The sequence below is a fragment of the Lissotriton vulgaris genome, chromosome 2_1 (genome assembly GCF_964263255.1).
Source record: "Lissotriton vulgaris chromosome 2_1, aLisVul1.2, whole genome shotgun sequence".
Classification (NCBI taxonomy): Eukaryota; Metazoa; Chordata; class Amphibia; order Caudata; family Salamandridae; genus Lissotriton; species Lissotriton vulgaris.
This window is the reverse complement of record NC_141687.1, coordinates 1,027,146,580-1,027,167,126: the sequence shown is the minus strand read 5'-3', so window position 1 is coordinate 1,027,167,126 and position 20,547 is coordinate 1,027,146,580. Positions and strand designations below refer to the sequence as shown.

Here is a 20,547-nt window from a genome sequence, read left to right as displayed (position 1 = left end):
GAGCGCACTCGGGTGCGCGCACGGGAGAGCGCCTATAGATATATATATTTTTTTGAACCTAAATTACTCAAAATCCACTGGAGCACATATCTTGAGACATAGCAAAGGCACATCGGGCTACCAGTCCCTACAATTTTGCCAAGTTTGGTGGAAATCCATTCAGCCGTTCGGGCTAAAAGTGAAATCGACCGCCCTATGGAAATTAACATGGGGAAAACGCGTTTTGGGACCCCCCTTTTATCTCGGCCCCCGCTTGACGAATCCCCCCCAAACTTTCAGGGAAGGACCGGACCGCCATGAGACCATTTTCCTGAAAATTTCAGGCAGATTCGTCAACCGGCGCCAAAGTTATTCAAAATAGAATGTTGAGATTTAACATTGAAAATTATCCTAACTATAACTACCTACTGGCGACCGCCAGTAGGTAATATATATATATATATATATATATATATACACTCTCTAGGTTTGTTGTTTTCAATGTACTCTCTCTGTACCTATCCACGTTGACAAATCCACAACATTACAAAACAATTTTTTTTAAAAGCATACCGTTCTGTTTTTGGACGCTATAATTTTACAAAATCCTACCTCACGGAGCCAACGATACGCTTTCCTTTAATAAAAGTCCAGATTTAAAAAAAAGAATACAATGCTTGCCGTTTAAATTACCACTATCACCATAAAAACAAGAGGCATAGAAATTTCAGTTATGTTGAACATAACATCTGCAAACAAAAAACAATCAATCCGACTTTTTGTTCATTACATCTGCTACAAAATATAAACAGAATAACACACTGCAATACCCCTCACTTAAGGAAAGCCACAGCATCTTATTTTTTTTTACTTACTGTTAAAACTGTCAGTTGTGTGCCATCACTGCGTTGCAAACTGAAATACAAACATGAGCAACAGTTAGTGATGTCATCTTCTTCCTAGTATAGTTCATTAGGTTTTCAACACAGCAAATGACATTGCATGTATCCAATCCTAGAATATAGTTCTACAGATACTTTATCTCGAGCAGTAAGCCTGGCAAATCTTTGTCTGCTGCAATTTTGCTAAAATGCTGAGATTATTAGCATATTTACTTTGTTGCATACCGTTTTAATCTTCGAAGGATTTTAACAGGTTATAGTGAAAAAAATATACACACACAATAAGGTTTTCAAATCCTAAAACAGTTCAAATAAAAGACAGAAAGCCAACGTGTTGAAAAGAAAACATTTCGCAATACAAAAAAGTATTCCCAGGAAAATGTCCAGAATAGTTTTTGCTGCTGTTTTGAAGAGGAACATATTTTTTCAGAAGTTATCTACATTTTACATTGAATGTCTACAAAAACAGTTCATAACCCGTACATATCACATCTAATACATCATTACCTCATGCATGCTTTGAAAAAATATTATTTCCAAAGTTTGGGGACGTTAACGTCTGGAACTAGGAACTATTTCATTGCATTGGTTACCAAGAAAATTATTTTCGTGTGTACATATATACGTAGGAACCAGATGGTGAGTAAAAATGTGGGTGTTAATACTAGGTTTTCGGTTTCTTTCATTTTAATAAAAGGCATTCTTGTCATCTAAATTCCAATAACATGGTTTCTTCCTCTCCCTCTTCTATAGGGTTTAGATGGCATTCAAATGACTAACAGGTATAGATAAGAAGCTCAAGCACCAGGTCTCCATTACAACTTGCAAGCAGGGAGAAGAGAAGTGGAATTGTGCACTCCGACATACAGATCGGGCAGAAGCAAGTTTAATGCCTTTTGCACCTTCATTATGAACAATTAGAGGGAGTATTTCAAAGACTTTGACTTATTGGAATAAAAAAGAAAGGTAACTGATAAAAACTGCAAAAATAAAAATCACCAAGAGAGTAGGTTGTCTCACATGATTTTCAATCTTTATAACTCTGGTTCCTCGTTCTTGGTGCAAGATAGGTATCACAATTTGACTCAGTATCTACACCCACGAGTATTTTTTGAATGTTAGATCAGGTTTGTCTTGTCAGCTCGGCCCTATGGAGGTAACTCTCCTCAATTTGTGAGCTTACACAGACTGTACCTCTCTTGATTATGTTGTTTGCAATCCTGTTTCTTCCTTCCGATCATCTGTAAAGCACTCAGATACCCTCACAGACCATGTTCGTGCAATATAAAACTTTATGAATAAATTAATATTCTTCTGGAAGAATTCAAGGCTGGACATCAACATCCACGAAAATAATGAGGATATGCATAACTAAAGTAATGACATTCTAAGACCTGAAGAACTACATCCCAGTAATTTAAACTTAAATACCAGCTGTAGTTTACCATAAAGAAAACACATTTTGCCTTGTTAGCAACCAATAGGTTCTTTGACTATGCATAACTCTGTCTTTCTGTTTGGTGTCACAACACTATATAACTGTCAAGTTGTGTGCCGAATGAGAGTGACGCGCGTACGGATCCTGGACATACGCACTGTAATATTTGGGGTATGCAGAATACATGACACAAATTGATATCAGAAACTATTCATTAATGGAAACAAATTTGTTTTACGTTACTGAATTCCTATATATAAAAACAAATTTTAGCAATAACTTCTAAAAAACTTTAAGACAAATATTTTACAAAAAACAATACATTCTCTCTATCAGCCATGTTAATTCCATCCTAGAAGGAAAAGCAATCAATCTGGGTCTAGGTAGTCAAAAGAGGGAATTAACTTGTACTACGGCTACCTCCTCTCCTTTCCTGCAGAACTCTACTACAAGTTACCCATTTACGTACATGGTAGGATATGGCAATATTGTAGACAGTTGAGGGGCTGAACTCTACATTGAAAATTTACATTGATTATCTAGTCAGCACAAATTGCAGACATTAACTATTCAAACATGAATGGCCCCTTAGAATTTGCAACTAAAGTCTTTGATTTGATTTTCTGACAAAAGTATCCCCTTTTTTCTGAAAAACATATCTCCAACAAAAAACACATATAACCTTGTTCTGATACTGTGGACAGAACTAAAGACTCTCAGACAAGGGTTTCATCTCACATACAATCGGTCTGAAATCCGAATTTGTTTCACTCCCCTTAAGGTATAGTTTGTTGGAAATTTCTATTGGCAGTGATTACTTTTCTCTATAGGGTTCTCTTCATTTAGACTTATACCTTCTTCCAAATGCCTCAGGCATATGCATTTGTTTCAGCTATCCGTGTAATCTCCAAGCTAAGGGCTGTCACCTTTGAAAACTGCATTGCAGGAAAGTTGTTTCTAATAACCACCAGCACTCAGTGGTATCAATAACTAAAGGGTTGCTAAATCATAAAAGAAAGGCAAATTAAAATGGAAAGGCAAAGTTTAACCACTGATGTACAATGGAAGACAACAGCAAGATATAGATATATATATATATATATATATATATATATATATATATATATATATATCCAAAAACGATTCCTTCCTCGGAAAGAAATCCTGGAGTCGCAATGTATCCAATATAATTCACAAGGAAGTTGGTTTCAAAGTTATTTATTTCAATCCATGGGGTGTCAAACAAAATCAAGGCAACAACCAACGCGTTTCGACAGCCTCCGCTGTCTTGGAAACGCGTTGGTTGTTGCCTTGGTTTTGTTTGACACCCCATGGATTGAAATAAATAACTTTGAAACCAACTTCCTTGTGAATTATTTTGGATAAATTGCGACTCCAGGATTTCCTTCCGAGGAAGGAATCGTTGTTTGGACAGATTAGCGGTTGGGCTCAACCGCAGGAGTAACGCGGCCACACCTAGTAGCGCCTACCGGGAAAGAAAGGGAGCCATACGGATTGATATATATATATATATATATATATGTACACACACATACACACACACACACACACAAAATAGAAAAACAACAGTTAAACGATTGTTATAGTTAGGAACAGGTTATTTATTCTTTCCGTACAAACCAAACCTAAACTACACAAACATCACAAATTCTAAAGTTATAGATCTAACCTAAATTTAAAATGTAAGCTCCGCCTTTAAATGAGTATAACTTTTTTTATTCTTTAGATACAAACTTGAAAAACTACACAATAACTATAAGGTCTAAACTTAGACCTTAAATGTATAATTTTATGCAAGACCTACAAATGATTTGAACTCATGCACCTCTATACACAATGCATTGAACTTGGTAGCCACATTATATTAACTATAACTCGCTACTCTACTATGCGCTGTATTCTCGCAAATTATGTGATTTGAGATGCGTTCTTGTAAATGGCATGATTTGAGAGGTCATAAGTGTTATAGCGAATTTTATTATTTCAGATGGTATAAGTAATATAATATAAAAGGGTATATGCAGTGCATGGATAAGGTGCTTCTAGAGTGTTTTTCTGAAGGCAATAAGGTCTGTTATCTCAGAAACTCACACCCTTCAACATCCAGTCACAAGTTTTAAATTCACGAACCCAAATAGATTGCTCCAATCAAGATTCCTGAAGGGCTGGACACTTTGTTTTGTGATTTTTAGGGCACACTAAGACTATGTTTACTAGGCAACCTCAAGACAGAACAATACAGAACCATCATTCTATTTAAATCAATTAACATGAAGGCACCAGAATACTACGGTACTGAACAATCTAGTTTCTGCCTTCTTTCTCAGTGTCCATATAATTTCCCGATGCTTCAAGGTCTTGAATTCTAATTAAAATCTTATGCATCTTCATGGTCATTAGCTGCCATTTTCCTGACAGACAGGAGGAGGCCTGAAGGCCTTGTCGCAATTTTGCCCGAGGCACATAAACGAAAGCCATTGTTTTAAGGAAAAATCTAACTGAAAGGGCAAGAAATTAGAAGAAAAAATGTAAGTGCTCGGAGATCCTCTTTTAAGGAAAAACAGACTTTTCACAGAAAAGATAAATGCTAGATTAAAGGTCTTAACCGGGTTAACATTGAAAAGATAAAGGCAAACATGGCATAAGAGTGAGTGTAGTGTGCATGCGTGTGTGTTCACAACGCAACAATTACACAATTAAGCATGAAGTGCAGCATTACCAGTACATTCAAAAGAGTGTTATCTGCAAGTAGATAATACATTTTAACTTGCAAATACGTATATTGTTACTAAAATCTTCCCTGCTTGAATATAGTCAAAATCGTATTTAAGTAAATATCATAATGTTGTCCCTGCAATCATGTTTCAGTAAGTGAGCCTTTGCTTCTATTCAGCATAGTAAAAGACCCAGAGCGAATAGTCCGGTTCCATTATCACAGCAGGGACTGTCAATCACCGAGACATTCCTGCAGCAGCTCGGCAAAGATGGCAATGAGCTCTAGGGAAGTGGGAGTGATGAGGCTGAGGGGGGAATAGCAAGAGTGAAGTACTACCACCAATCTAATGCTGCATTTTCCATTTAGCCAATCACATTTTACAAACCCTGACCTACGAGGATACGTGTTTTAAGCTTCAAACATTGAAAAACATCAATCATAAAACGAAATAAGACAGGACATTGAATTATACAGCATTAACCTCAAGGGTTTTGCATACCAAGACCTTAGATTTATTTATGTTCCACTGCGTTAAGAGCCTTGGTACGGTCTTCTTAGCTCCAAACGTCTGCCAATTTGATGAACCTGTGTCCTGACAGAAGTATAGTGCGTTTGATAAATGAGTGTATTGTTGTGGGAAAAAGTGTATTAACAGATGCATCTACAGATTCATTAACCATCGAAATAAATAGAGTAATACTGCCCCCCCCCCCAAAAAAAACGTGTGTAATTTACACAAGACCTAGTGGCTTTGTCAATGCTTTTTGTTTTCTGCCATTCACTGGACGATGTCCTCTGGTCACGAATAAAATGCATCTGTCTTTAAGTCAAATTAAACAAATGCAAGTAACTGCTACATACACACAAAAAACAAGCATTTACATTGCAATGGTCTCGGCAGCATTAAAGGTAAAGCTATTGGCATTGCTCATGATTTATTTATTTTTAAATCATAAATCAATGGCATGGTCATTTACATTGCCAAGAGCTTCATCACTTGCATACGCTACGCGAGATCTTTTGCATTAGCACCCACACACAGAGTAAGTAGTAGAGTGAGAAGTTGATAGTGAGTAGGAGAGAGTCATTAGTAAAGAGTATTAGAGAGCGCATCAGAGCTGTGTGAATAATAACAGCTGTGAGCCCGTGCCTGAGGTGCATCCTCAGAGCTGTGTGAATAATAACAGCTGTGAGCCCGTGCCTGAGGTGCATCATCAGAGCTGTGTGAATAATAGCTGCGTCAATCCCGTGCCTGAGGTGCATCATCAGAGCTGTGAGAATAATAACAGCTGTGAGCCCCTGCCTGAGGTGCATCATCAGAGCTGTGTGAATAATAACTGCGTCAGCCCATGCCTGAGCTGCATCATCAGAGCTGTGTGAATAATAACTGCGTCAGCCCGTGCCTGAGGTGCATCATCAGAGCTGTGTAAATAATCAGCAGGCAGCCCCTGCCTGAGGTGCATCATCAGAGCTGTGTGAATAATAACAGCTGTGAGCCTGTGCCTGAGGTGCATCATCAGAGCTGTGTTAATAATAACTGCGTCAGCCCGTGCCTGAGGTGCATCATCAGAGCTGTGAAAATAATCAGCAGGCAGCCCCTGCCTGAGGTGCATCATCAGAGCGGTGTGAATAATAACAGCCGTGAGCCCGTGCCTGAGGTGCATCATCAGAGCTGTGTTAATAATAACTGCGTCAGCCCGTGCCTGAGGTGCATCATCAGAGCTGTGCAAATAATAACAGCAGGCAGCCCCTGCCTGAGGTGCATCATCAGAGCTGTGTGAATAATAACTGCGTCAGCCCCGTGCATGAGGTGCATCATCAGAGCTGTGCAAATAATAACAGCTGTGAGCCCGTGCCTGAGGTGCATCAGAGCTGTGTGAATAATAACTGCGTCAGCCCCGTGCCTGAGGTGCATCATGAGAGCTGTGTGAATAATAACTGCTGAGAGCCGATTATCACGCATTCCATTTTTAATGTGTACTTTCTCTAAACGCATACCAGCGCATGTTGTCTCAGTTAGTATTGATGCTCCGGTCGAGGTGTAACTATCGCTAGTTAAGTGGAGCACATGAGTAACAACTTCGCCAAAAGAGCAGCATTAACGCGCTAAGGAAGGGCAGCGGTAATGCGGGGGGTTTGTGGCACTATAAACCATCCCTTTTAAAAGTTGGATTAATGATGAGGCGCAAATAGGGTTGAAAATATCGGCCGCGATGCCCTGTCCTCTCCTCCCCCGTGTGTATGTGTCTGTGCTCCTGGGCCGCTCACAGTTCACGTTACTTTCTATCAGCCTTTAGGTTTCGGTTTCTTTCGTACTCATGCGTGTGCAAATGGCTTTCGAATATTTACGGCGTGAGCTGCAATGAAGTGGCGTCTCGCTGTCGGCAGGAAGTTATTTCTACTTATACCCCAAAGAAAAATAGCTAATAATGTTATTCAATGTCACGTTTCACTTCTGTAGATGTACAGAGTAAAAAGCGTAGCACGGCATATATGCGCTTCTATGTCCAATTATTCCTAGCTGCTCTTTTAGAAGTTGCAGCTCGTGAATAGATGTCTCGGAAAAAAACATGAAGCCGAGAGCGAGCCGCATTTAAAGCTCTCCTGGCCTGTGTTATCAGAATGCCGGAGCACTGCTGCCCACAAGCACAGAGCACCCACTGACACACATTGCACTGCCGGACTGAAGCGTCCTAAGCACGGTGCTGGGGTCGTCCCCAGAAACGCATTGCACATTGCACTTTCCTAGCTCGATAACATCTTCTTCAAGGCAACCTCGCGTGTCAGACATTCCTTACCTACTCACGCGTACACAAGAACAACCACACTCCTCCGACAGACAGAACCGGCGCCCTCAGTACGGTGCGGGGATTGCCTCTAGCTACAATGTTCTTGTTCCTACCATGAACACATCTCCTTCCAGGCGCCCTCACGGTATCTCACAAAAAAAACACTACCCATACGCACCCATGAACAACCACGCGCCTCCACCGGGCCAGAACCGAAACATTCTCGTAGCTCCACATCATTGAGTTTGCGGCATTGTCTATGGCAGAGGAAGATTCCGATGCGCGCCTTGGGATTGGGTCGCGCGCGTGAGCTGTCTACGTTACAGGCTCACGAGCGCGACCCAATCCCAAGGCGCGCGTCTGAATCCGCCTCTGCCATAGACAATGCTGCGCGTGTGGCCAGCTCTTGTCTCCACTCGGCTGAGCCGACGACTATAGTTCTCGGCGAGAACGCCCTTCTAGCCGAGACCCAAAAATCACTAGGGACTGCTATTTCCCCCGACTACCAACTGCCAACTTTCCACTGATTGAAAAGTATATTTGCATAACCACTTGCGGGCACACTGACAGTTACTTTTTACAACTTTCCACTACCAGAAGCACAAAGCCATGAAAAGCACCGACACTGGTGTGTCCAAATTAGGGCCCTAAAAGGGATCAGCCCTGACCTTAGAGATCTGTCCGCAGAGTGAGGAGCACAGGTTGCTCAGTTAGGAATCTGCATTTAAGTAAAGTCTCTACCAGATAAGAGGTTAACAAAGGTAAGTAACTTGTTCATGTGATTGTGGCTAGAAATCTCAATCAGATGAACAAGTTACCTACCTTTGTTAACATCTTATCTGTTAGAGACATTATTTAACCGCAGATTCCTTAATTTTGAATAGATATCCAAGCAATATCATCCCGGGTGGAGGGTCTGCAGATGAATTTAAACTTGAAGTCCTTCAGATCCGACTGTCCAGGCAGTAATGCTTGGTAAACGCGTGCAGGGAAGCCCACATTGCTGCCTGGCAGGTGTCCAAGACTGGGACTCAACATGCTAATGCAGTGGTCACAGTTTCAGCTGTGGTGGAATGAGCCTGTAAGCCTTCAGGAGGCTGGCTCTTGGCCAGTGCATAGCAGATCTTGATAAAGACAACAACCTAACAAGAGCTTGCCTGTTTTGCACCGGCTGACATTTCTTCGCACCAACATACTCCATGAAGAGTTGGTCGTCCACCTGGAACTCACATGTGCGGTCAAGGTAGAATGACACTGCTCTTTTTGGGTCCAGGCGGTGGAGTCGATCTCCTTCCTTAGAGGGGTGTGTCAGAGCTTATTAAGTGGGCAAGGTGACAGATTGGCCCACATGAATTGGTGATACCACCTTCAGCAGGAAAGAGGCTCTAGTGCAAAGCACCAGTTTGTCCGGATAAACTGAGAAGAATGGAGTCTTGGAAGATAAAGCCTTCAGCTCACTCACCGTCTGGGTGGATGTAATCGCCATAAGAAAGACTGTTTCGATGGTGAGCAGTCTAAGGGGACAATTGTGTAAAAGGCTTGATAGGAGCAAGCAAACATCACGAATTTGAGAACCAAGTTAAGGTCCCACTGAGGCATAATGAAAGGGAAAGGGGGAAACAAATGTAGAAGACCCTTCAAAAATGTATTTACAATAGGGGACTTGGTCTGGCAGCCGCAAGAAGGCAGAAAGATAACTTTTGGTAGTGCCCAGAGCAGGCACATACTGTCTTGGTGGAGGAATGCTTAGCTGCAAGAATAATGTCACAGACTTTGGAAGGAAGGCCGAAAGCTGGCAACTGTCGCCACTCAATCTCCATACAAGAAGGTGGAGTGGACAGGTTTGTGTAGAGGTCCCTCCCTTGCTGCTGAGACAGAAGATACTCCATAAGGGGCAGCCTGATCGGAGGATTGAAACTAATCATCTGAATCGAAGGATACCAGACTCTCCGTGCCCAGTCCGGAGCCACAAAGATGACTTGCCGGTCGTTCCTGATCTTCTTGAAAACTCTAGGCAGAAGTGGTATGGGCATAATGGCGAACAGGAAGACGGAGCTCCACTCAAGGCAAAAAGTGTCTCCGATCGATGGCTGCTTTGGAAACTCCAGTGAGCTGAAATACGGACATTGCGCGCTCAGCAGAGGCAACACGATCTAACCAAAGCTCTCCCCACTGCTGTAAGAGACTATGTGTCACCTACGGGTGGAGACCATTAGTGATAGTTTGTCCGCCCTGGCGTTCAGGCAACCTGCCAGATGTTGAACCACCAGAGATATGCCCTGCTGTTCCAGCTATGTCCAGAGACGCATGGCCACTTGACAAAGGGTCTGCGAACCCACCTGCCTTGTTTGTTGCAGAACCACATGGTGGTGGGGTTGTCCACCTGCACTAGCCTTCCCTTGATGGAGGGTAGAAAGTCTTTCAATCCCAGCTGGATCGCACGGATCTCCAGCATGTTGATGTGGAGTCCTGATTCCGGCAGAGACCAGAGTCCTCTGATCTCCACCTCTCCCAGGCGGCCACATCTGTCACTACTGTGAGATCTAGTTGGAGAAGGGAGAGGGGTCTGCCTCTGACCCAATCGCAGTACGTAAGCCACCTCTGCAGGTCCTCTGCAGTCCCCTCCAAGATCTGGACCATATCGGAGAGACTCCTTTGATGCTGCACCCGCTGGAACTTATGGTCCTACTGCAGTGCCCACATATGCAGTCTGGCATGTTTCACCAGCAGGATGCAGGAGGCCAGCATCCTCCAAGTCAGTCTCACCAAAACCGAGGATAGAGGCTGAAGCATCTGTATCATACCCTGAAAATCCTGAACTCGCCGCTTGATGGATAAGCCCAAAACAGCACTATATTCAGAACAGCTCCGATGAAAGGTAGGGTCTGAGAGGGAGTCAGGTGTGAGTTCGGCATGTTGGCAGTGAACATCAGTGAATGCAGGAGGTTCGCCGTAGTCTGGAGGTGGGAGAAGTCAGTCTGGGGTGAGCCTGCCTTCAGCAGCCAGTCGTCAAGATAGGGGAAGACTGGCATCCCTGACCTGCGCAGATGAGCTGCGACCACTGATCACATTGATAAACACCTGAGGGGCGCTGGTCAGGCCATAAAGGAGCATAATAACTGAAAATGTGTGTGGCCTACCGTAAACCGCAGGTAGCGTGCCGATGGGCAGGCAGGACAGGGATGTGAAAATAGGTGTCCTGCAAATCCAACGCTACCATCCAGTTTCCTAGGTCCAGGGCAGATGAGACCTGAGCCAGTGTGAGCATCTTGAAGTTCTCCTTTCTGAGGAAGTAGTTGATGGCACCGAGTTCTAGGATAGGACAAATATTTTTGTTTATTTTTGGAAACAAAAAGTAGTGAGAATATCAAACACAGCCTACTTCTGGCACTGGAACCCTCTATATGGATGCCTTGACAAAGAGAGCCATGACTTCCTCGCGGAGCAGGTACAAGTGATCCTCCGTCAGCCGGTCGTAAGATGGTGGCAAGGAGGGAGGGGTGGTCTCAAAGGGGATGGAGTAGCCCGTTCGGGCGATCTGCAAAACGCACCAGTCCGATGTTTGGGACTGACAGCGATGGGGGTGATGGCGGATCCTGCCACCAACAGGACGCGTGTGATCTAAAAGGGAAAGATCATGAAGGTTTGGAGGCTGTAGCTATCGGGGAGGGGTTACGGTTGGACCAAATCGCTGGCTACTCGACCCACAAGGCCAGAAAGGACCGCGCACCCTTGTCCAGACAGAGGCTGGGAAGCTTGTGCAGCTCAGTGGCTTTGATAGGGTTGGAGCGGTTTAAAGACCCTTAAGTGGCCACGAAAGGTTCGAAAGACAGCCACGTGGCCCAAGAACTTGGCCATAGCTCACAAGTCCTTAAAACGCACCACTGCCGAGTTTAATTTGTCTCTTAAGAGACAGGTGCCATCGAAGAGCATATCCATGAGGGAAGAAGCTTGCACCCCTCCCAAAAGCCAAACATTCTCAGTCAGGTGCATCGTCTGAGGGTTACTGTTGACGAAACCTCTCTGCCCAGCAAGTTTGTTGTGTCCAATCCACAGCTTATAGGGAACTTTGCTGTGTTTCTCCAGTCTGAGACTGCTTGGGAGAGAATGGCCTGGGCCTCCGCCGTAACCAGCAGCACTTGCCCAACCATTTTTCATAGCGTGTGGGTAACAGCCCTATAAGCATGGGTGTTCACTGACAGCAATGCAAGTAAGGCAGTAGAGAACATTTTCTTACTCAAACTGTCCAGCCTCTTGGAGTCCCTGTCCAGTGGAGCGGTAGAGACCGCCACATGGGAAGTGGAAGCTTGGACCACCAAGCTCTCCGGGGTAGGGTGCTGGGTGAGGAAATTTGGGTCTCCTTAAAAGGGGCAGTGGCAGCGGGCAATCGACCTATTCACAGTACCCCCTGTGCTGGGTTTGGACCAGGTCTCCAGAAGGATGTCAGTGAGGGCTTAGTTGACCAGAAATAGGGGTTCAGATGAGAAGACTCCCGGTTGCAGCACCTCTGTCAAGATGTTTGTCTCGACTGCCACAGAGTGCAACTGAAGGTCAAGGACCTCAGCCGACATCCTCCGCACCACCCCAGCGTATGTAACTTCCTCCTCCGTAGCCACAGTAGGTGGAGAAAGTATGCCGGTACCTGGAGATCTATCAAGTCTATTGGCATCACCCAGTTCCTTACGCCAGTTCATATCCTGATCATAAGGCTGGTATTCTTAAGGGTCCAATTACCCCTCCCATTCCTCCCCGAAGCCTAGCACTTCCGAATAAGGCTCTTGCTTCGACCTAAGATACAGGGGGTCCTGTCGGCACCTGAATCAGTGTCGGTTGATGGCAACTTCGTGTCAGATTCAGGGAATCACACTGGGCTCTGAGGAGAGTCGAAGTGGCATGATCGGATGCATGGGGGGGCCTAACCGAGCCATTGGTTCGGCACCAGATGGGGACCCCTCCAACCATGCAGGGCCCGAAGGTGCACCGAAGGGGTCTGGTCGCTCAAATATGAGACACATAGTCTCATAAAATTTAATTTGAGCAGGGGTTGCTCCAGCTCACGGGAAAACTAGGGAGGTGCAGAGTCGGCTCAGGCACAGGGTCCAAGGAACAAGGCTTTGAACACTGATGTTCCTTCATCACGTTGGCCAACAGACGAGGAGACGTTAAAGTACGCTTTGACTCCTTGAGTTTTCTGTGCATCTTACCTGAATGGCCAGACAATTTTGAGTAGGAGAAGAGGTAATCATCGACCTGGTGTTCTTTGGTGCAACTACTGTAGAAACTGAGACCCTTTTCAGGTCCAGCAGGTGAAGTTTTGCCTCCTCCTTAGGGATGAGGCAGAGCAAAAAATGCAGAAAGACTGACATTCTGGGGAGCATGAAAGGGAGCCACTCCCTTCGGAAGGAAGTAGTCCAGAGTACACAGAACCAGCATATCTGGGGAGAAAGTGGTGCAGGGCAGGTCCTGTAACTCGCCTACCTGTCACATTTATGTTATGGCGACAAGAGACTGTCTCGAGAGTCAGGAGACAACTGTGGAGAGGCTGAAAAGGTGTCCACATGAGGAATTGGAGGACCAAATATATATTCTAACAAATGGAGAAGAGGAGAATAAATGGTGTAAAGCTCTGAGGAAAAGCACCACGACTGGTGATTTGAAGGACCATGACCAAACTGATAACTATGAAAAGGCCGAAAGGTACCCTTTAACAGTGCCCAAAGCAAGGCCTTGAGGGCAAGGGACAGAACAAACATTAAACCTTCAGACAGTTTGCAATGAAGGGGGTCTATCTGTTTAAAAGCATACCAGGCCACAAACGTATCCCAACGGCAAGCATATACAGATTTAGTTGACATGATGACATCCTCCTGAAATTTTGAAGGTTAAAAGCATTCAACTGTCGCCACTTAGACTCCAAGCATAGAGGTGTAGGTGGCGTAGATTTGGGTGCAGAACCATGCACTGCCGCTGAAACAGAAGATCCTCCCAAAGAGATAGCCTGATCGGAGGGTAGATGCTCTTGCCTATTACTTCAGGATTCTATACCCTCTGTGCTCAGTCTGGAGCCACCGGAATGACTTTGGTTTGGTCAGTCCAAATCTTCTTCAGAACTTGGGGCAGAAGAGGTACTGCCGAAAGGCGTACAGGAGTACAGCGTTCCGCTCTAAATGAAACCTATTTCCAAGAAAGGGACGCCTTGGAAAGTCCAAAGAGCAAAAGTGGGGACAATGCATGTTCTCGGCTGTGGCAAAGAGATCAAACCAGGGTTCTCCCCATTCATGAAAAAGACTTTGCGCCAACTCCGTTTTCAACAGCCACTTGTTATCCATCAGGTGTTGCCTTGTTCATCTCCTCCGGTGTTGAGGGAACCCGCCAGATGGTGTATCACCAGAAAAATCCCTTTACAGTCTAGTCACGTCCAGAGATGCAAAGCCTCCTGCCACTGATTTCACAACACCATGCCAACCTGCTTGTTTCAGCACTATATGACGATGGGGTTGTCCGTGAGCACCTATAACCAACTTCCCTTTGGTTGTAGGCAGAAACGCTTTCAGTGCTAAGCGGATGGCTGTCAGCTTCAAAAGGGAGCCTACCTAAACTATGCAGCCGGCCCTTCAGAGGGTTGTAGGCGTAATGCTGCGTACATGAGGAAAATCCTTCTGGTTATTTTTAAAATAAAAAAGATTTGTATCAAAAAGCTGATATGGAGCTGGGCCTCTGCCTGTATTCTCTCCTTGATGCCCCCCACCTAGAAGTGATGCATCAGTCACCACTGTTCTCTGTGTGTGAGGTAAGGAAAAGCGCATGCTGCTGACCGGATCGAAGACTCACAATCGCCACTGAAGATCTTTTGCAGTTTCCTCTGAAATCTGGACCAGATCGGAATGAGGCCTCTAATGCTGTGCCCACTGGGACTTCAGATCCCACTGCTGAGCCTGCCTACGCCATCTGGCATGCATGATCCGGAAGATGCACGAGACCATGAGTCCCAGTAGCCTCAAAGTCATCCTCTCAGAGATCCAGAACAGATGTTCAAACATTCAAGCTCCTAGCCCAAAAGTCCTGGTCTCTCAGTGCTCAGGGAGAGATGCAAAACTGTACCTATCCAAAAAGGCTCCGATGACGGGGAGCGTCTGAGAAGGAGTAAGGTGTGACTGCTGCACATTGATAGTAAACCCCAAGGATCTTAGGAAGTCGCTTTAGTCTGAAGGTGGTTGAACACTGCCTGGGGTGAATCCACCTTCCTCAGCTATTCGTCAAGGTAAGAGAAGACTGGTATCCCAGACCACCAGAGATGTGCAGCTAAAGCCACCACCACTTTCGTGAACACCCGAGTTATATAGTAGGACCAAAAGAGACAAAACTAAAAAAAAGTCTGTGGCCTACCACAGACTTTACCTGTGCCACAGGTAAAGCCTGTGGGCCTGCATTATGGGACTGTGGAAAAAAGCATCTTGCAGGTCCAGCACTACCATCAGTCCCCGGATTAAAGGGCAGACAAAACTTGGGTCAGGATGAGCATCTTGAACTTGTCTTTCCGCAGAAAGGCAAAATGTCTAGAATGGGCAGGAGGCCCCTGTCATTTTTCGGCTCCTGAAAGGAGCAAGAGTAAACCACAACCAGTTTCTGGAGCCAGCACCCTCTCTATGGCACTTTTAGCCAAAAGAGCCTTCACTTCCTGCTACAAGAGCGACGGATGGTCCTTCATTGGCCGGTTTAGGGATGGTGGAAGGTGCAGCAGGGTATCGAGAAATGGTGAAGCGTAACTCGTCTGAACAATTTGCAGAAGTTATCTCCTGGCAAAAAAATGTTGAATCTGGTCTCTGACAGGTTGGCTGTGTGCCATTAAAGGCACACTAAAGAGCATTGGGAGGGTGTGGGCAACCGCTGGGGGAGGGGAGAGGCTTTGCTGCACGATGTCCCCATTAGCCTCTCCTGTGAATAACGGGACCAGGCGAGAGGTTGAAACTGCTAGTGCGGCTGACATGGATTAGCAGAAAGGCCCAAGGAATGTGCTTGGCCCTGCAACCCTTGAAGTGCTAGAGCGCTGAGTCTGCTTTATCTTTAAAAAAGCAGAACCTGATGACTGGCATGAGGCTAGCCTAGACATAGCCTGAAAGGCTAGCGGACTGCATCCAGTTGTGCCGAAGGCCACACTGGTGTCAAAAGCTCTATCAAAGGAGATAGTGTTACCCAGCCCACACCGAATGGTAAATCTGGCTGCATCACAGCATGGTCTGAGAAAAGAAGGCAAGGCCTTCTTCAAGTACCATGGGCAATGCCTGGGCTACTGAGTCTCACAAGGCGGAGGAGTACCAGCCTAAGAGGCCGCTGGCAATGACTGAGTTAAAGGCTAGACTTGAGGATGCAAAAAAACATTTTTTCCATAAAATTCCATTCTCTTCAATTCCTTGCTATGAGGAGTAATGTAAAACAAATGTAGGTTTGTTCTGCTGGCCACAGGCTTTCGAAAGTAGGGTGTTGGGGAAGAAAACCGGGTAGCCCAGAACAAGATGATGGAACCTGGCAGACTGCTGATTAACCGGTGAGCCTGAGCCAGGCTTGACCTAGGTTCCTAAATGGGTCGGTCAGAGCCTCATTAAATGGAAGGGGATGCTCAGAACTCGTTTGACCAGATTGAAACACCCCAGTCAGTGTGGTAATCTTAACTTCCGAGCAGGAAGCTCAAAGTTGAGGACCTCCGCGGCCATTCACACATCCATAGCAAAGGAGGCCCTATCTGCTGTTTCAGGGCCCAGTGAGGAAACTAGTGTAGTGTCAAGGAACATATCCATACCACTGGCATCCTGCTGGTTAGCTTACCAGTTTTCTTCCCATTTTGTTCCCAGCAATATTATCAGAATCTCTTCCAAACACCTCATGAATGACATAAGCCCTTCCGGGTGCAAAGGCAATGTGTCAGATGGAGTGCCAAAAAGGTTGCAGCTCTGCTAAAGCAAAGCACAGCCTCTGCCAAAATCAGGGTGTCCCAGTCTCTCCGTCAAGCATTTCTGGAGTCAAGGACTCAGAGAATGGCGTATAGCCTTCCATTGGCGACGCCTCCGGTCTTTGGGGCCCCATGGACTGGCTAGAGTGGACTGGTAAAGAGCCAAAAAGGTGCAATACGGCTTTGCAGAGATCCTCAATTTGCTGTAGTCCCACTTAAGACTTCTTGTGCTTTTTCTTCGACTTACCTGATGATTTAGAGCAGGGCGACAATTGGTCGCAGGAACGGCCTTGGAAGCTGTACCTGCTTTAAGTGCTAAACAGATCACGACGTTAGGTCTTGTGATGTTTTGCTTTACCTCCTGGTCCTAGACAGCCTTGAAGTGCATCAAGGCGCAATCCTTGGTAGCCCAGGAAAATCTCATGTGATCAGTCAGACATCTGTTTCTTACAATCCCCACAGAGTTTGGGAGATGACATTTTCATTTCCCTTGCCCACTGTAAAATAAAAAAAATAAAGAAACTCTCGAGGAAATGAGGGGTAGCTTCTTTTCACTCGTGAAGAAAGGAACTAAGGTCAGTGTGCATGGTTGGCACCAATATAGGCCCACGCACATGATGTCAGTCGTGGAAAGATTCGCTACGGAACTGCCGACACAACCTGCTGATGCACAGAGGAACTGCTGAAGATCTGGATCTAGTCTGATGCCTGGGCGAATATTTAAAAAGTGAGGAATCTGTGGTTAGAAGTTTCTATTATTCGTCGGAAACAGAATTGAGCATGCCTTTTCTCACATTCAGCCATCTGTGCTTGACAGAGGAACTGTTAGCCTACTGTGTAGTCTCAACAGCTCATTGGCGCCGCCCTGGTAATTATGTTATTTTCTACTTTTGCAACAGTAATCAAAATATGATGCTTTCAATGGTATATCCACAAGGATGCATATGCAACATGGCGGGAGACGCATCGTTACCGGCGCTGTTTGGGGCAGAGAGCAGCAACAGGACTTCACGCCCCAGGAGGCTGCGGGGCGAGCAGTGGTCAAGCGGCCCCTCCCCCTTGACACCGGGGGCATTCAAAAACCTCTTGCGCCTCCCGTTTAACTGCGCTGTTGGGGGCAGAGAGCAGCAACAGGACTTCACGCCCCAGGAGGCTGCGGGGCGAGCAGTGGACAAGCGGCCCCTCCCCCTCGACACCGGGGGCATTGAAAAACCTCTTGCGCCTCACGCTTCGCGGGAGACGCATCGTTACCGGCGCTGTTGGGGGAAGAGAGCATCAACAGGACTTCACGTCCCAGGAGGCTGCGGGGCGAGCAGTGGACCAGCGGCCCATCCCCCTTGACACTGGGGGTGATTTAGCCAACAACCCTTTCCGGCGCCGCAGGACGCAAGCAGGCGTGCACAGGGCTAAGCCCGGGGAAAGGGCGGGCTGTCTGTGGCCAGAAGAGGCCGGGACGGGCTACCCCCCTGACTTCCGCCAAGAGGGACTTTGACACACAAGGTACTGTTGCTTGCCTTTTTGATATTTAGATTGAAAGCCCCCAGGTCCGGCTTACGGATAGACCTGTCACCAACAAGGACCTGCTCAGGTCGTGCTGAATCTTTTGTGTGTGTAGTCTCATTCTGTATATCACATCGGTCTGTTTAGTTAACTGTCTAAACTACTCGGTAGTTTTAAAAGATGGGTAAAAGGGCTTGTGTGACTAAGAAACTAATCCCAGCTCCACCTAAACCTAGTGCCAAACCCACATCAATAGATAGGATGCTGGAGAAAGCCCTTGGAGCCGTCGCTTCAGAAATAGAACGGACTGAGAGGCGCTTATCTATTACACCGAACCTAGAACCTGACTCGCTGATCTCCAGTCCTTCATGTGAAATAGAAGCACTTCCTATTGAGTTGTCTAATGACCCATTACTAAATTCAGATATGACGTGCATGGAGTCCCCGAACTGCAGTGCTTCTCCCCAGTTAGACAGAAATACCAAAGCAAAAGTAAGATCTAAAGTGAAGCCGCCAGCTAAAAGAAAAAAAAGACAGGGCCTCGTTGTAGATTTAGAGCAGCCCTTGATGGATAGCACAGCGGTGGATTCCACAAGTCAGGCCACTGATCACCGTGGGTGGGTAACAGCGTTGGTACTAAATCTCCATATCCAGATGAGAGCTATTATCAAAGAGGAGCTTAGACCTATATTAGAAAGGTTGGAGGGGCTGAATGCTACTATGAATGAAGGGTTAAAATCAAGGGAGAAAATTAAGGCTAACTCCACCTCTGAGACCATGACAAGTAATCAGGCCACTAATAGCTGCTCAGCAGATAAACCCCATTTTGCTCCGAATGAAAGAGTCCCTTTACCAAAAATAAATGTAATCCCAGAATGCGCACAATCGGCTAGGAAGTCCAAAGAAAAAAGTGCAGCAAAGTCTACTGCAAACCATATGCAACAATGCGGTTTATAACATCATCCTGCTTCGAGTTTTTTTTCACTCGGCTGCATATAAAAGAAAACGATAAGGCAAATGTTTTAGAACATAATGCTTAATCACCGGTCATGTGTGCTTTATTGGGACTTTATAGAGTAACACAATTTCAGAACAGTAATTTCCCTTCAGAAACGTATTCCATTAGTCTTTGTTACAAATACAAGCACTACTCTGCTTCAAGTAAATGTAAATGTAAATGTACAGGAATTTATATAGCGCAAATCACCGAGCGGTTTCTAAGCGCTTGCTTAGTGAACCCGTCCTGGTATTCCCCTGTAAAATAACCCCGGCAGGGTATCCGCAAGGTGAAAGCCAGGCATCCCGCCGCGAGGGGCCGTTGTGGAGATTAAGAAAGCTATTGCCCAGAGTCGCAGAGTATGAACCCGTGAATCGAGTAGGCACCGGAGCGAGAATTGTCGAGTCCATGGACATTTTAGGACTCAAGATTTCGCCGAGCCGGGAATTGAACCCTGGTCCCAGGCTGACCCCTGCCTCCAGGTCTGCCTCCTCTAACCAGTGAGCCACACTTCTCCACGTAAAATGTTTTCGTTTTACCTGCAATTTGCTTAAAAACAGAATACTACATAAATTGTCATGGAAAGCAATATATCCACTATTGCCGCCTTTGAAATTTCCTTTTGAAAGGTGCTGCACTTCAGAAAACGCCCACCTCAATTACCATTTTATAATTAAACTTGCATGGAAGAAATCAATGAATCTACCTTCCCAATCAAAGATCGCAGAACTCCGGAAAAGATTCTCGTATCTCTAACTGCAAGACGATAGGTAAATCATTATTTGTACTTTATTTCCACGGATGAAAATAGCATGCTATGCGTTAGTAAAGCCAAACAGACATTCCGATGCTGGGATGAGCAGCCCGGATTCACTACTATTAGTCTGGCCTTCAAACCACAGATCAGCTCACATAATGTAGCCACTGGTAAGGGGTTGCTTACGCTCTTCCTCATTGGGCATATGGCTTAGCAGCTTGTGCTAGACTACTCCAGATTTCCAAAGGGTAGATGTGGGTCTGTAGTGGCACAACAAACAAGAACGAAATGGACCGAAATGTGACTCATATTCAATACAAAGAATCTTTCGAACCATTACTTTTTGGGAATTTGGCCGTCCCAACCTCAACAAATAAGTCCACCTCCAGGCTCCTCTGCCCCTGTGGTAAGCCCAGACCCCATAGTATCATGTGGCAGTCGATAGGAATGTGACTCTCTGCCAGGAAACGAGATGTATCCCCACAAGACACAGCACGTGAA

At 45.5% G+C, this 20,547-nt stretch overlaps 1 protein-coding gene across 14 annotated transcripts in view; it reads right to left on the bottom strand.

Moving 5' to 3' along the window:
• Positions 1–20,547, bottom strand: part of BAZ2B (bromodomain adjacent to zinc finger domain 2B) — a 1,380,234-nt gene that overhangs the window by 1,249,296 nt on the left and 110,391 nt on the right. For all 14 annotated transcript variants that reach the window (XM_086956655.1, XM_086956643.1, XM_086956644.1 and 11 more), the window contains exon 2: positions 855–894. The gene's annotated coding sequence lies outside the window, so the exon portion shown is untranslated. The remainder of the gene's footprint in view (positions 1–854; positions 895–20,547) is intronic.